A 16,787-nucleotide genomic window follows, 5' to 3' on the forward strand; every position below is an offset into this window, starting at 1 on the left:
AATTTTACAAATCCATTAAATCATCTGTATGTAATAGTAGTCATACTCTACAAATATTACAAAGAAACTTCTGGTGCTCAGAAATGTATAGCTTAAATACCTAGCATCCTTTGGAAGAGAGTAACTTACAACTGAATACAACTATCAGTCATATGATAGCCCAGCTTGGACCAGAGTTTTAAAATGTCCCATTAAAAGTCTACTCAAAATTTGGTACTGCTCAAACTCATCAAGTGTTATTTAGACTATCCTCGAAGACAAAAGTATCTTCAAAAGTATTTTGTATGACAATTTCTACTTCTGATCATCAACTTGGCATAGATCTTTGAAATGTGATTATACTTGTTACATGAGGGACTGTGAAGCAGAAGACAGATAAAATTATAATGATAATAATAGATAATATTTTCAAAGTTATAATGGCATTTATATACCAGAATGGTTCCTTATTTGAGGTGTGTTTGCTAACTAAAGCAATTAAGTGTTTCAATTCAGGGTAACAAAATGCAGCAACTCCTTTCAAGGTTTCATTAAGTTTAAAATTTTATAGTGAGCATTGGCTGAGATTATTATTATATAATATGTATTATACTTTTGTAAAGTTTCACAGTCCTTTGCTGCACAAACCCAAGAGTGTTTCATATTACTTATAATGTAATCAATCAGTCTAAAAGATTGATTCATTGTTTAAGCCAGAGCAATCTTTTGAAATAAATGCACAGTAACTGACAGCAACAGTTTTCACATGGGTATTTTGAAAATGGAAAGAATAAATACACTTTATTTAAGTATCTTCAGTAATTTCCACTTAGTAGTATATGATGGAACACCAAATAGCTTTAATGAGTAGTGAGTGAATTTAACTATTTCTGCAAAGCATCATATTGATTTTAAGAAAAAATAATAACAACATGCCAGGACTTCCTATAAATCATATTGCAATTCCTTCCAAGAGGCCATGACTCTGCAGTTGTAGACAAATGCATTTTCAATTTAATTTATAAATGGCTTAAAAATACTGAAGGACACAAACTATGTTCTTATAATCCTCTAGAAGAATGTTCTTAGAACAAGATGTTAAAAGGAGACATTTTTGTATTGGTTTCAGTTGAGACCCAAAATCCAATAACCAAATAGTTGACAAGAACCTTCACATTTTTATCAAAATACTAGGTGACCTATGCAGAACTTGTAAAAGAGGCTTTCAAGAACCACCAGTTTTATAAGCCAGCATCCCTTGCAGCATAAGTGGCTGAGAAGTTTGGAAACAAGGAAGAGAAATACTTTTGTCTGGGAAGGGGATGGGGAATTGTTGAGTGGCTGTAATCCCTCTACTACCACTTTACCTCAAACTTCGAAGAAATTTTAGGGAGTTCACTTCAGAAGCTTATGTATACCCCGATGCTTGGGGGCAGAAGAGTTAATATCTAGTATGCATTTTAGAAGTCCTCTCCTAAGACCATCATTGCAGGAGAGCTCCAGAGGATTAGTACAGCACGATTTGTGTCATTATTTTTTAAGCCATACATTCATTGAATTAAAACACTGCATTCCTAGCTGAGTCGAGTGAATTGTTAGCTACAGTCTCCCTGGGAGAGGCAAGATTCTGTAAATGTTTCCTGAAGACTAGAGAGGGCAACTAAGAAGAAAGAGTTTGCTGAAAGACATTTCAAATTCTGTTAAAGAAGAATGCATAGAAAAATGGAGTAATTACAACATAGGGAACAAATTTCCAGATTTCCAGGGAGAGAGAAATATTATGCATGTAACTGGAAAAAAAATGCATTTCCTGTATCAAAGAAAATTTAGCTGAATAGTCCTAGCAAGGGTCTCTGAGAAATGCAAATACCTTTGTCTTGATAGGTTACATTAGGCTGTACTAACAAACAATCCATTAATTTTAACGGTGTAAAACCACAAAGATTAATTTCTTATTCAAGTATCATTGCTTGTTGCAGGTCTGTGAGAGGCAGATGCTGGCTCCTCTCATTGGAGTTTCAGTGATTTCATGTTGAAACAATAGCCATCATCTCTAAACTTGTAGTCTGCAGTGTCTGAAGAAAAATAAAGATTTCTGGAGACTCCCATCCAAGTTTAACCTATTAGTGACACTTTTCAATTTTATTCAAAACTTCAAACCTCATTAATCAGAACTGAGTAAATGCCCTATCCAACCACAGAAAGCCAGGAAGTTCAATCCTACCATGTGTCCAGGAGGCACACAGCTGGAAATTTTTGACAGCATTCACATCCACTGTACCCTCTGAAGGTAAAACAAAGAATCATTGAAAAAGAAAGAGAATTCCACCAAACCCAGGGAAAGTTTATCCAGGGTTAAGTTTAAGTTAATCAACTCACACTTCACCTTTCCCTCTCCTACCTCTCTAAGGCTTACCCCTAGAAAAGCCAGAGAGAGGCAGCATCCTTGAACAGGGCAGAAAGCATAGAAGCGAACTGGGGGAAACACAGGAAAGGCTGACCAACTCGCCTTTTCTCAATAGAAGTGGCCAGCAAAATGCTGGGAAAATTTTCATATTAAATAAATTTAAGACCTCCTTATGATATGAATAGTGAGTAAAAGAAATGTCACTATTCATGTGAATAGCAGTGATTGCCATACATTTTATTCTCTCCGAGTAAAGGAAATAGGAGGCCTTTCTGACATTTTATTCATAAGCATGAAAATATTTAGCCCCATAGAGCAGGCTTGCATGGAAAATAGTGAAAGCAAAGTGGAGAGACCAGTTTGCTTAAATAAAAACAAATGAAAAACAGCTTGTGCTAGATGAGTAAAATTTTAAGAGTATGGTAAATGAGGAACAAAGTAATGAAAGAAAAAAAAAAAACTTTAAGGTGAAAACTATCAGAATACCTTAAGAAAATCAGAGGAAATTATCACATATAACCAAGAGAATTTCAGAAGCATTAAGATAAAAAGCTGTTACAGAATTGTGAAATATGTTTAGAAATCAAGCTAGATTACCCTGGAATTTTTCCCAGATACATGAAACCAAAATTAAAGATAAAAATGCAGTGAAAATCTGACTTAAGTCAGAAACACCTAGGAAAATGCTCCATCACAGCAAAATGAATGGCAGAAAATCTGATTAGTCTCTGTAATATTGGCCAAATAGGAATGCTGGGTACAGACGAACAACGTAATTTATTTCCAACAAACTAGATTAAGGTACACAGTGATAACCCCTTATAGTAACAGAACACATTAATAGTAGAACTCCCAGATCCAAACTACCATTAAATCAGTAACTATTTAATCTTAATCTTCGAATTTTTCTTTTTCAGTGCTACAGAAAGTATCAAAGAAGAAAATAGGATATGCATGTTTAAAGAGCTCAAATACTGAAAATAAAAAGGAATAAAATACTGATTGTTTTTATGTAAATTGATTAATATGTTTTAATTTTAAACAGACTTTTTAAAAAAATAGTTAAAATATATAGAAAATTTTATAGCACGAGTTCTTATCTACTTTACCCCCAGTTTTTCCTATTACAAATATCTTACATAAGTATGAAACATTTGTTGCATTAATGAACAAATATGAATACATTACTGTTAACTACAGTCTATACTTTATTCAGATCTCCTTAACTTTCAACAACTGTCCTTTTTCTATTCCAGTACCCCGTACAGGATACCATATTATATTAGTTGTCATATATACTTCTCCTCCTCCTTAACATGGCTATGACAGTTTCTCAGACTTTCCTTATTTTTGATGAGCTTGACATTTTTGAGGGGTACTGATCAGGTATTTTGTATAATGTTCCTTGGTTGGGATGTGCGTATTTTTATTCATGATTGGACTGTAGTTATACATTTTTGGGAGGAAGACCACAGAGGTAAACCATCATTCTCACTATTTCAAGGGTATACTCTATCATAATGATTATCACTGTTGATGCTGACCTTGGTCACTTGGTTGAGGTCGCGTTTGTCTGGTTTCTGAACCGTAATGTTACTTTTTCCTCCTCCTTTCCATACACACTTTTTAGATGGAAGTCACTATGTGCAGCCATGCTTAAAGAGTAGAGAGTTATACTCCACTTCCTTGAGGGCAAGTATCTGCATGAATTATTTGAAATTGTTCTGCATAGGTTTGACTAGTCTTCCCAATTCATTCATTCATTTGATCATGTGTTTATATCAGCATGAACTCAAGGATATTTTAGGCACAAATTCCACATATTTTCATAACAGCCTTATGGAAATATGATTCATATATCATACAATCTATCCACTTTAAACTGGCTCTAATTAGAAGAGATGGTAAAAAGTGTTTATTCAGATACAAGGAGTTGCTCAACAATCATCAATCCAGGTCTAAAACACTACATGAAAGTTACCAACTAAGCCATCTATAAATATGTGTTTAAACAACAATAGTCTAATGTGTATTGTTATCTTTGTTCTATAAGCTATAAAATCAAATATTACATTAAAATGTGATGAAACTGCTATAAAAAGACAGTGAAAATCCAATAGAAAGGAAGACATTTCTAGTTCACTAGTTTCACTTTTCTGTACATACCTCTCATTATTAGAAAACTGATGTAAATTATTTTATTGAAGATTATTTTATCAGTGGCTTTTAATCGTATACTTATTGAGCACACAAGTTTATGTTACACTTATGATTTATTCTATCATCATAAAATTCAGGTAAGACATGCAGGCCAGAAAAGTGTTTTTTACCCTTATTTTACATTTCAGCAAACTAACACATTATGAGATGAAAAGATGGTTCAAGGTCCAATAACCAGCAATCAATGGCAGTCAGAATTTGAAACCAAATCTTTAAACTTTTAGTCATTGCATGTTACCTCTCTTACCAATTGAAAACAGTAGCACTATCGTTTTGGATATTATTTAAAACTGGCAAAATTTTCTAAAAATCATATTTTATTTCAAAAATATTTAATAAGAACTATGTCTAAAGATATTTTTAATGGTGATAAATAAGATATAATTTTCATCTTCCAGGACTACTATGTGATTTGGAAAGATAAATAAGCCAATTAAGAAATATAATAATATATTAAATAATACATATAAAAACAGAAGCTTGTAAAAGTAGAGAGATTCCAGGACTTTTGGAATGATTTATTGAGAATATGATACTAGGCTCATTTTTAAATAAAAGTAGGAGACTTCCCATGTGATCTGAAAAAGACTCTTCCAGTTGCAGGAATCCCAATGTGCAAAGCCATGGAGATATATTTTTAAATTGAGTGGCTTTGTTAGTAAGTACTAGATCATTTTACTTTTAAATACTGTTTCCAACATCTAAAAATTAAGTATGAATTAATAATTACATTGATTAGCACCTTATTCTTATAAAATAATTCTTATGGCCCGGTGCGGTGGCTCACGACTGTAATCCCAGCACTTTGGGAGGCCAAGGCCGGTGAATCACGAGGTCAAGAGATCGAGACCATCCTGGTCAACATGGTGAAACCCCGTCTCTACTAAAAATACAAAAACTTAGCTGGGCATGGTGGCGCGTGCCTGTAGTCCGAGCTACTCGGGAGGCTGAGGCAGGAGAATTGCCTGATCCCAGGAGGCGGAGGTTGCGGTGAGCCGAGATCGCGCCATTGCATTCCAGCCTTGGTAATGAGAGTGAAACTCCGTCTCAAAAAATAATAATAATAATTCTTATAATTGATATATCTATAGACTTTCTAATTCCACAAGGAGTGCTAAATGGAAAGATGAATAATTATCCCCCAACATGCAAATAACTTCCATGGTTTTCTACCATTATTACAGACAGAAAACCTGATTATCATCCATATTCTCAAGCTGTAATTTGAAACCATTAATTTATATTGAATCAAACTCCATACTCTTCCTTGAGCTTTACTTTAATATAATCATTGAGCCTTCTTTTTTGAGTCAGCTAGTAATACTTCTAGTTTCAATCTCCTAAACTCTCTGTAAAATCCACAGTAGGCATTCCTATAGGTTGATAAATAGGACCAGAAGCTCCAGGTCCAACATCAAATCCACTTCCTTTTAGCAGTCACCCAGGCCTAAGTATTTTGCTAAGCCATATAAGAACCTATAAATAACATGCAGAATGCATTTTATTTCACATTTATGTCATCAATCTTGTTAACACGTATTTTCAATGTAATTAAAGACAAAATGATAGACAAATTTTTATTGAAAGTTTATGCAGTACCTGTGAGATCTTGAACCAACCATATATGCAAATGCTTCCATTTAATTTAACCATCTACAAAAATAAAGTAAGATCGCTAACTCATGAATATGTTCTAGAACAATCTTCACCGATTATATTCAAAAAGTTCTTTAGAAAGGAGAAGTAATGAACAACCATCAATCTACTTTAGTTAGATAGAATCAGTTTTTATGGGAAAAAAAATAAAAATATCAATTAAAACCACGTACAGCCAGACAAAGTAATCTGCTACAGACTTCCGTGTTTAAGGTTATGTTATACAACTACTCGGAGGGAATCTTTTGAGAGGAATGTATCAAAGGCATGGGTAAATGGAGTAGATGGTTAAGGCCACCTACAGAAAAGAAACCAGGGAGAGCATGACTCATACTCTTAGGACTCATGTCTTATTCACATGCTTTATGACCCATGTCTCTTATTCACACGCTGCTACCCCAACTCTGATGAAAAAATGAATTCTGTCATCAACCACTACCAGGAATCCAATCACACTAATGTTACTAAGACTAATATATATGTGAAGCAGTACGACTGCACAAAGTACAGTATTGTAGCTGAAAAATTCCATTTGACATCTATCTTCTTAAGTGTTTTCTGGTCCCTGGACACTTATTCCTCTTGCCTATTATACACACAGCACTTAATCTCACTCTTCACACTCACTCACTCTGCCCATTTCTTGTGCAACATAGCTTCCTACTTTGTCAAACCTTTGGTACAAGGGTGCTCCAGGAAATTCCTTCACTTTGTATATTATGTATTGCTATGACACTAAATACATTTATGATGCAAATGTTTTACTTTTATAACCAGAGAAAATAAAAGTTACACATTAAGAAATGTGTTTCAATTGGAGACTAAACAAACGTATTAAGATATGCCTTATACAAGTGTGAATACACATAAAATAGTGCATTTGTTCACAGTAGGTGCTAGAAGAATGCAGATGATGATTATGGGAATTATTCAAAGTGAGAAAAGACTGCAACAACACAGGAAAAGTTAGTGTGATAAGTAAGTACACATGTATTCCTTCAGTTTACCAGATAGGAAGCGAAATTAGTAACAAAGGAAGGATGAATGATTTGGATTAGTCTATTATAAAAATAGTTTCAACTGAATGCTCACTAGGAACCAAACACCTCTCAGGAAAATGTTTCTATCTTTCTCCCAATCTCATGGATAAATCCCTGTCATTAAACTTCATTTCTTATATGCACATAACACAATTTCTCATTATGTATTTCTTTTATTTTAGTTGATGTAAATTCTTTCTCATTAGCCTGTAAGTCTCTCAAGGGCAGGATTATGTTTGTCCCCTTCCCACAGATAACATATGACCCAGGGACTACCTGCTCTTGTGCTTAACACAAAAGAGGTGCCCAATAAATACTTGAATCAATCAATTCACTATAGAGTAAGTATTGCTCTACAACCATATTTTCCTCCATAACAATAGATATTGGAGATTTTCCCTGATGGTATTTAAAGAACTACAACATTCCACTTACTGTCTTACTAAATCAGAAATGCACTGCATAAATATGCCAACATTTGTTTATCTATTTTCCTATTAGACATTTGGAGATTTTTTCAATTATTTAATAAAATCATGTTTACACAGTTTTGTGCTTCCTTTCTAATATCTCTGCCTGAGTCTTTTTCTTGCCTTACTGAAATGATTTCCTTTAAAAACACTGAGTAAAAGTGATGATAGCATACATTCTTACCTTTCTTCCAAGCTTAGAGGAAAAGCACTTAGTCTTTCACCATTAAGTATGATATTAGCTCGAGGTTTATTGGAGATGTTCCTTATCAAGTTGAAGAAGTTCCTGTCTATTCCTAATATGCTAACAGTTTATCAAGAATGTCATATTTTCCAGTATTTTTTCTGCATCTGAGATTGTCATATGGTTTTTCTTTTTACTTTGTTAATATGGTGAACTATTTGATAGATTTTCTAATGTTAAACCAACATTGCATTTCTGGGATGAACTTAACTTGTTCATGATATATTATCTATATCTGCCATTGCTATTTATACTTGCTAAAGTTTCAACAATAACGTTTACATCTATGGTCTGCTGTTTTCTTTTAATACTTTTTATGTTGGTCTCATAGTTGGAAAATGTTCCCTCCTCTACAATTTCCTGAAAGAGTTTATATAGATCTGGTATTATTTCTTCCTTAAATATCAGGAAGATTTTATTAGTAAGGTCATCTGTGCCTTAAGTTTACTTCGTGGGAAGATTTTTTTGTTTTGAGTTTGGGTTTTTAACAGCTGATTTGCCACTTAATTCAAATACCATGAAATTTACTCATTTTATGGGAGCAATTACTTGATTTTTAGTAAATTTACAGATTTGTGCAACCATCAGCACAATCCTATTACAGAACAGTTCCACTGCCTCAAAAGATTCCTCGTGCCCATATGCAGTCACTTACCATCCCCACTGCCAGTGCCAGACAAAAAGCACTTTACTTTTAAACAGTCCATAGATTGTCTTTTCTGTGCATTTCATATAATTATACCATATGGTGTGTTTTTTTGTTTCTGGCTTCTTTCATGTAGCATAATGTTTTAAAGGTATATCCATGTTACAGCATGTATCAGTATTTCATTCCCTTTCATTGATGAACATTTTCCATAGTATGAATATAACTTATTTATCAATTCACTAATTTGGTGGGAGTGGTTTTAACTACAGGTACAATCTCTTTAAAAGATACAAATCATTCAAATTATCAATTTCTTTTTGGGTATATATAATATATTGCTACAGATTCATGAAAGCATTTTTCAGGATGAACTCCTAAAAGAGGAACTATAAAGCCAATTATTATGAGCATTTTTAAGTTAATACATATTCAAGTAAAATGACAATAATTTTGTATATGAGTGTTTATTTCCCTACTCCCTTACCAACACAAGGAGTCTGTTAATGTTTTCATCTTTGTGGCAACTCATCAGCAAAGACTATCTTACTATTGTGTTATTTTGTATTGCTTTAATTATTAGAGAGTTTATATATTTCTTGTTTACTTTTACAGTATTATACTCACTCTCAGACCAGTTCCTCCCACCTCCCCCCACCACCACGGTATAAATCTTTTCCAGACCACTTGCACTTCACCCTATTCTGAATTGCCTGGCTACACAACTCTTGTATTGTTATTTTATATAGCCTTGGAAACAATAGATATTTAACTAAAAATATCCTGAATGAAGTGATAGTCTATTCTATTTGTGTTAGCTTAACACTGATTTTTGCCTTCTCTGCTCAACAAGAACACAAAATCCTTATGAATGAGGACAAATTCTCATGTGCCAATAAATCCTGAATATCAAACAGAAAATTAGTTTATCAACAATAAATATTTGCATATTAATTGATGTGAATTTAACTAATTGAGACCAAAGCTACGGTTTTAACATTAACGGCAAATAAAATTGAATAAAGAAAAAATAATTGCAATCCATAATCATATGCATAACCAGCAGGTAACAGTCACATGCTAACCTCACAAGGACTGCTTGCTGCAGGCTATGTGTGTGTGTGTGTGTGTGTGTGTGTGTATATATGCACGTACTTATATATGTATGTATGTAGTATACATGTATGTACATATGCATATATATGTACATATACACACATATAGAGACTCCTCTTCCCTGTGCATGCATACGCTCTGTATATACACAGAATATATATATATAAAGTATATATAAAAAACATGCATATATATTATATAATAATATACATATATATGTATATAAAAGTCAAATTAAAAATCATTCAGAAAATAAAGGCACTTCTTTTGGAAAAATAAAGCTCACCATTTCAAAAATCAACATTTATCACAAGGCACTCTCCTGGTACACCTGGAGCAATACAGTTTTTATGCTAATTATTTCTTTTCATGCTGGCTACTAGATAGATATCTTGCAGCTAACCATAGTTACATTATAATAGAATGAGATTGTGTGAAGACACAAAATCCTCTTATGTCGTCCAATTTAGAATCCATTTCACAAACTCTATGGTGCTACCTAGAACTGAATGTGCTGGGAATCTTATATTTTTGCATATATTTCTGTTACACTAAACTTCAGTTATGATTTTTGCAAAGACAATAATTTTATCTTTATAGGCAATTTGATACAATGTTCTATTACATCTATAACAACAAAAAATGTAATTTGTTTTCTAGTCTAGGTTCCCAGGTGTTCATTTAGTCTTACTCATTTTGTCAGAGAAAATACACTCATAGTTTTTATTGACAATGACACCAAAACTCTAGATAAGGAAATGGTGTTTCTCTTACCCTTGTAGCCAGTAAAGACAGGCTATTCTTAATATTAACTAGTGACCACGTTTAGAAAAATAACAAAATGTATTCTAGTCAAATCACAGCAAACCTCGTATTTTATAAAAAGAGCACATAATTATTTCAATGGGGCTTTTAAAATTTTATTCAAATTCATGAGTCATTTAATATCTATCATTTATTTTCATCCTAATTCACATATTGATAATAACTTATAATTAATATTATTGGCATTAAAGCCAATAAAATAAAATAGGACAAATAGTTTGAGTCCCGGGCAAATTTCACTGTAAAAACCTAAGATAGTATATTAGATTTGTGTTCAATAGATTAAATCACTGAACAAAGCATTCCACACACTAAATATTTTTCATGTTCATAAAAATTGGGAAACTGACCTGACAGTAATGAAAGCAAGGATAGTTGCCACCTGTGTCATATGAAGTATACTCACAAGAAGAAGAAAACTGTGGAATTGAAAAAAAAAAAAAAAAAAAGGAGCTCCACTGAGACTTTATTATTAAAGAATATTTTAACTGTTTTTCTTTTGCCTCTTCTTTGTTATCAAAACTCTTTAAGAACAGCACAAATGGCCAAATGAACTTTTATGGCCTACACAATAAGCATTACAAGATTTCCACATATCGCAAAATGTGTGCCATATAATAACTTTGAGAAAATCATCTCCCATACATACATATCAATTTAAATTTTGCTTTCCTGACACATGCTAATAGCTCATTATAAAGAAAATATTTCTCTCATCAAAGGCATATCAAAATCCATGCTACATTATTGAAGTTTTACAAGCATTCTTTAAATATATTTTATTTATTCTTCTATCAAGTGCTACAATGCCAGACATTCACTTGCACATAAAAGTTTTTTTTTCTAATGCTTAAAGCTAGCTGTTATCAAATTTTAAACACAAAAATAGAGTAGATATTAAATATTCCCATTGTACAGAAATCAACACTGAGCCTTAGTTAAAAACAAAACAGCCTTTCAAAAGTGACACTGCTAGTCATGAGAAACATAGTAGAATTCCAGTCTGCTGGTGTCAGATACACTGCTTTTTCTATTTATTCATGCTGCCTCCCAGTGGAACCGAATTAGTCTCTCTTGGGAGATTTTTATAACTAGGATTTTCTCTCTTAAGGACATTTAAGAACAGATATAGCAACTGTATCTGTTGAGTGGTACCACTTTTTTTAAAAAGTCACTTTTATTAAGGTTTATATGAAGTTAAGGTTTCCTAAAATAAGTTACTAATTTCTGAACCGATATACACGGACAAGTGTGACTCTACTACTTATTGAATATGAACATTACATGTTTGATTACATTGGTCAATTTGTTTACAGAGTATTAATCATGTGAAAATAAGCCACTCAAAGCACAAATGCATCACATTCTTAGGCTGTCCATCTATATCAAATGAATACCTATCCATGCTTTCATACTTCCCAGAAACAAGAGGCAGTGAAGTTATAGCCAGACACAAGATGCATTTACAATCAACTGATGACTCACTCAGACTCCCTCAAGATTGACTAGAACTCACGTTCTAGTCAATTTTTGTATAAAATTAAAAAATAAATGTAACAATCTTCACATTTGAAGACTATCACCCATTTAAAAATAAATTACGGACTTATCATTGCAAAATAACTGTAAATTATCATGGATTTCTTTCCGAAGAAAATATTTTCAAGAAAAAAAGAGAGAAAAGAAAAGGAAGGAAGGGAGGGAGGGAGGAAGAGAGAAAGGAAGCAAGGATGAAAGGGAGGGAGGGAGGGAGGGAAAATTTCTTTAGAAGCATTACAAAAAAAATCACAGAAGTATATGCCATTAGATAGGTAAGCCTGATACCTGGAATTTAACCTTTCCCTCCTATACTCCTTTAATTTCCTTACCTCATACTCTTTTTAAATTCAATTTATTTTCTTTCAGGAAATATGGTGTTTTATGCTTAAATAGTGTTTTTAAATGTATTAACATCCAAGTAGTCACTAAACCATAAAGGGAATTGTCTTGGTGACATATTTCAACAAAATTATAGAGTACTCAGAAGTTGGGTGAGGGATGTGACCAAAATAAATATTTAGGTAAATTGAGAAAATCGATGTTTTTTTTTCCTTTGCTTTTCAATCTAACATGCTTTCTTAAGGATACAAGACAACCACACTGGAGAATCAGTAACTGACAAGCCTGTTTGCATATAGTGACCTCCTCTCCTTGTAATACAGGAAAACATTTCCACCTAGAGTCCTTTCACAGAATATCTAGAGACCAAATGAAATCAACCATAATGACAACCACAGCCAGATAATGATCAGTTTTTAATTGAAGCATCAAGCCAATTAATTTGTGACAAGTTCCTATCACTTCTTATTCTTGATATGAAGTTTCAGAGGACTCAAATGGTATTCTGGTCCATGGCAGCTGTGCAACATTTCAGTTTGATTTCTTTTAAAATCACATTTATTATAGAGGAAAGCATCTTTAGAGATGGAGTCCTAAAACTGAATTTGAGATTACAAAACAACCTCACTAGTTTGATTCGATTAAATGTCAAGAAACAAAACTTCTCTTATGAATCATATACACAGAATCTTCATAGCAGATCTTCTTTTGGTTTTAGAGGTGTATTTCAGAAATACATTTGAGCCCTAAATATGTATTTGTCTTGGTTAATTTAATTCAACAAATACATGATTATTCTCTATATATGTAGTGCCTATATTTAGATAAGTAACTATCATTTTTTCACATCATAAACATTTCTAAAACTGGATTTTAAGAATATAAACCATCTTTTTGGGCTTTCATCAAGATATATATACTTGCCTTCCACCCAGAGCACCATCCAACATAACACATGAATGACAAACTTTATATCAATCTTCCCTGAGATAATGCTATGTGTTACTCAGGAATGAAAACCATCAATAAATTGTCCTGCTTCCATTTCCACTACAGTAAACATATTATATAAAAATATTAATTTATATATGTATCATAATAAAAAATAATAGATGCCTTACATAACCAAACCGCTTCTGCCATCAATAGGAAATCCACTCCATTTAAATTCTTAAGGTGAAATACCTGATAGATCTCAAAACATTTTACTGGTTTTGAACAGGAAGTGCATTTTTTTCTTGCTCACACTGCAACTGTATTGGAAGTAATGCATGCTACTGGGTGATGATGATAGGACACTAAATAACATCTCCTTTTATAAAAATGTTAACTACTGCTTCCAGTTTCTGAAAAATATTTTTTGCCCTTTCAGCATGTGGCCCGATATTTTCACAAATGATGGATCTTAGCTTCTATTTAGTTAATATTCCACGCCCCATGGTAATTTTTGGTCTTCCTTCAGTATTATTCTAAATATTCATGTTTGTTAAGAGCCACCTTTAGAAGACCCTGAAATTGCATTACTGAGTGTAAAACGACCACATATGGTATGCACAAACACAGCACAGCACAGCACACTCAAAAATACATACACTGCCGGCTGGCTGACAGACACGGGGGTAATCACAGCAACCAAATACATAAATATATTTATTGTTTAGACATACTCATCAAATATATTCAGTGTCCACTGAGCCCAAGGCAGTACATAGCAGAGATGATATCTGTTAGTGGCTTCAGCAAACTGGATTATGTCAAAGTGTGAAATGTGAAATGAATCTGACTTCATCAAATAAACTGAACTCCAAGGCCATTTCCCAGCACTTGCTCCCCTACCTCAAACACACAAGCTTAACTTCTCCCTCCTTTCTCTTCTGATCCTCAGGCCATGACTTCCTTCTCATCCTTATCTCTCTCTCTCTTTCTCTCTCTCTCCAAGTATTTCACCAGCTTTCCTCTGTTCTCTGAGCCAATCCCTCAGGAAAGGAAATCAGCAAAATGCTGAATGGGGAGACTTCACCAGCAGGTGAAGAGGAAAGGAGAGGAAAAGAAGAGGGTGTGGTACTCGTTTTCTCCACCACACCCCATCCCTGGAGTCTTGGACTCCAGTCCACTGCGGCTTAGAGGGGGCACAGCAGGAACCCTCGCTCACCTCGGAGCAGCCGGCCCAGACAAGCCGTGTTTTTCGCAAAAAACTTCCCTTAAAGAAGGCAAATATTCAAGGGAGGCGGGCGAAATTGGGCATTAGTTCGAATACACATAAACCAGAGCACCACGGAGCGACACTGAAAGGCACCTTTTCAGACACAAACCCTAAAGACTAGCTCTCACCCTTCACTCCCTCCCACCCTGAGTATCTGAGAATTTACAGAGATCCAAAGGGCGAAAGGGGAGAGGAGAAAGAGGGCATTACCTCACGGGGCTGCCCTCGGGGCGCGGGCCAGGATCTCATCCCCGAAGTGGCTCCAGTTCAAGGCACAGCTTTCCAGAGCTCAGCCAGATTCGGACCCGCGTCCCCGAAGCGCGGCGCGGAGCTAGGAAGCGCGCCGGGACTCCAGCTCACGTCCCCCGCCCCTGCCGCGCGGGCTCCGCCACCCCGCGGGCACGCTGGCTCTCCGCGTTCGCCCCGCCGCCTCCCGGCGCCCCCACACCCACCGGCTCCACGGCGCCCGCTGGGAGCCTCTAGCGGAGGCGGAGGGAACCGCAGCCGACCCGCTGCGCCCTGGCTCCGACGCCGGTTGCAAGAGCCGGCCAGGAGGCAGCGTGGGCTTCGCGCGCCCCCGAGTCAGCCGGCCGGGTGCCGCCGCCTACCCCACCTGCCCACCTGCGCCAGGCTCACCTGCCACAGCGTCCTAGCTGCGTTCACCGGTGCCCATGGCTCTCTAGGGCAAATGGGCGGGTGTGGGGTGGGGGGAGTCTGCGGTGCTAATTAAAAAAAAAAAAAACCTCTGTGGAAAAAAAATTAAAACCCAAAAACCACATCCACGCTGTATATCAACCTCGACAGAGAGCCCAGCCCGAAATCTATTTCCAGTAGGTTTCAGAAACTGTAAGGACAGGACACTCCTCCGGCTTCCTGCCTCGCGGCTGGGCAGCGCGGCACCGGCTACTACCCGACTCGCCAGCGCAGGTCGTGCGATCCCGTGGCGCCGCCCGGAGAGATCCTCCTAACTTGGCTTAGCCCCCACCCCATCCGCAACATCTATTTTAAGTTATTGTCTCTGGTAATTCAAGCAGCAGCTTTGCTGCCTCTTACCTTCAGGCGCTGTTAATTCTTCGTGTCCTTAAAATCCCAAGCCAAGGATGCGACGCACACAAGTCCAGGGGCTTTTTCTGGACTACCCCCTCCTCAGCTCTGTCGGCCCCTTCTTTCCAAGGGATTGGGAGGGTATGGCGGTTCAAAAGCTCACTGTAGAGGCGCCTCCAAGCCTTCACGCCAGTGGAAACGGGGACGGGACCACCTTCCTGGCACCTGGACCCAGCCCCTCCTCGGCCAACTTGGCTGCCTATTCAGTTTTCTTCCGTAACCCCACAGACACGTCAATCAATTCCCTGGTATCAGGCAAGATATTCTGTTAACGCCGCTCCTCTAGCTTTCCCTCGGTAATGCCCCTCCCCCTTCTCTACCCCTAATTTGGAAAATCTTCTACTCTCTGCTCGAATTAGGCGCGGGTGAGGCGGAGAGATGTTGTCAGAAGGGCCACTCCAAGGCACAGCTTCAGAACGCCGTCTCCCTGGGCTGCTGCAGCACGGAGATGTCTGTGCTGGGGAAACTTTGAAAGGAGGCAACGCCGGCACGGGGCTGGGCGGGCGGCAGGCGCCAGGTGAGGAGGCTTGGCGGAGGCAGCTGCAAGGAGGGACGCCGGGCTGACGGCTGGGGCTCGGTGGCCCCGCTCCGCGCTCGGGTTGCGCACACACACTGACGCGCACACCCGCGCGCGCACAGCCACACACGCACTCCCAGCCCTGTGCCCGCGACTCCGGGCCACTCGCGAGCGTAAAGTAGGGAGACGTGAGGAGGGGTAGGGGTTCCAAGGATGCTAAGGACAGGAAGAGTCAATCAAGCCTCACTAATTAGCTGATTGCAGGCAGGCAGTTCCTCGCTGCATGCCCTTAAGTCCGTTGGGGCCACCTCTCCGTTCTCTGCCCTGCCTGGCGTTTCGACTCCCTGGCTGTTTTCTTGAGGCCAGTTACACCCCCTCGGCACCCAGCGAGAGGTCACCAGACTAAAGATTAGCCCGGTTTCCATCGCCACTCCCCAGGGGCCACCTCCGCCCCTTCTGTAGTGGTGAATTGGAGTGGCTGC

At 36.9% G+C, this 16,787-nt stretch overlaps 1 protein-coding gene across 8 annotated transcripts in view; it reads right to left on the reverse strand.

Annotated features, from left to right (window-relative positions):
• Nucleotides 1–16,402, reverse strand: part of LINGO2 (leucine rich repeat and Ig domain containing 2) — a 1,279,451-nt gene extending 1,263,049 nt beyond the window's left edge. For 7 of the 8 annotated variants that reach the window (XR_013534666.1, XM_078370450.1, XM_078370421.1 and 4 more), the window contains exon 1: nucleotides 15,738–16,402. The gene's annotated coding sequence lies outside the window, so the exon portion shown is untranslated. Of the gene's footprint in view, nucleotides 1–14,894; nucleotides 15,105–15,737 lie in introns of those variants that run through there. The other variant, XM_078370424.1, reaches the window with a different exon arrangement.
• Between the last annotated feature and the right edge of the window lie 385 nt (nucleotides 16,403–16,787).

This window comes from Callithrix jacchus, chromosome 1 (assembly GCF_049354715.1).
Source record: "Callithrix jacchus isolate 240 chromosome 1, calJac240_pri, whole genome shotgun sequence".
Lineage (NCBI taxonomy): Eukaryota > Metazoa > Chordata > Mammalia > Primates > Cebidae > Callithrix > Callithrix jacchus.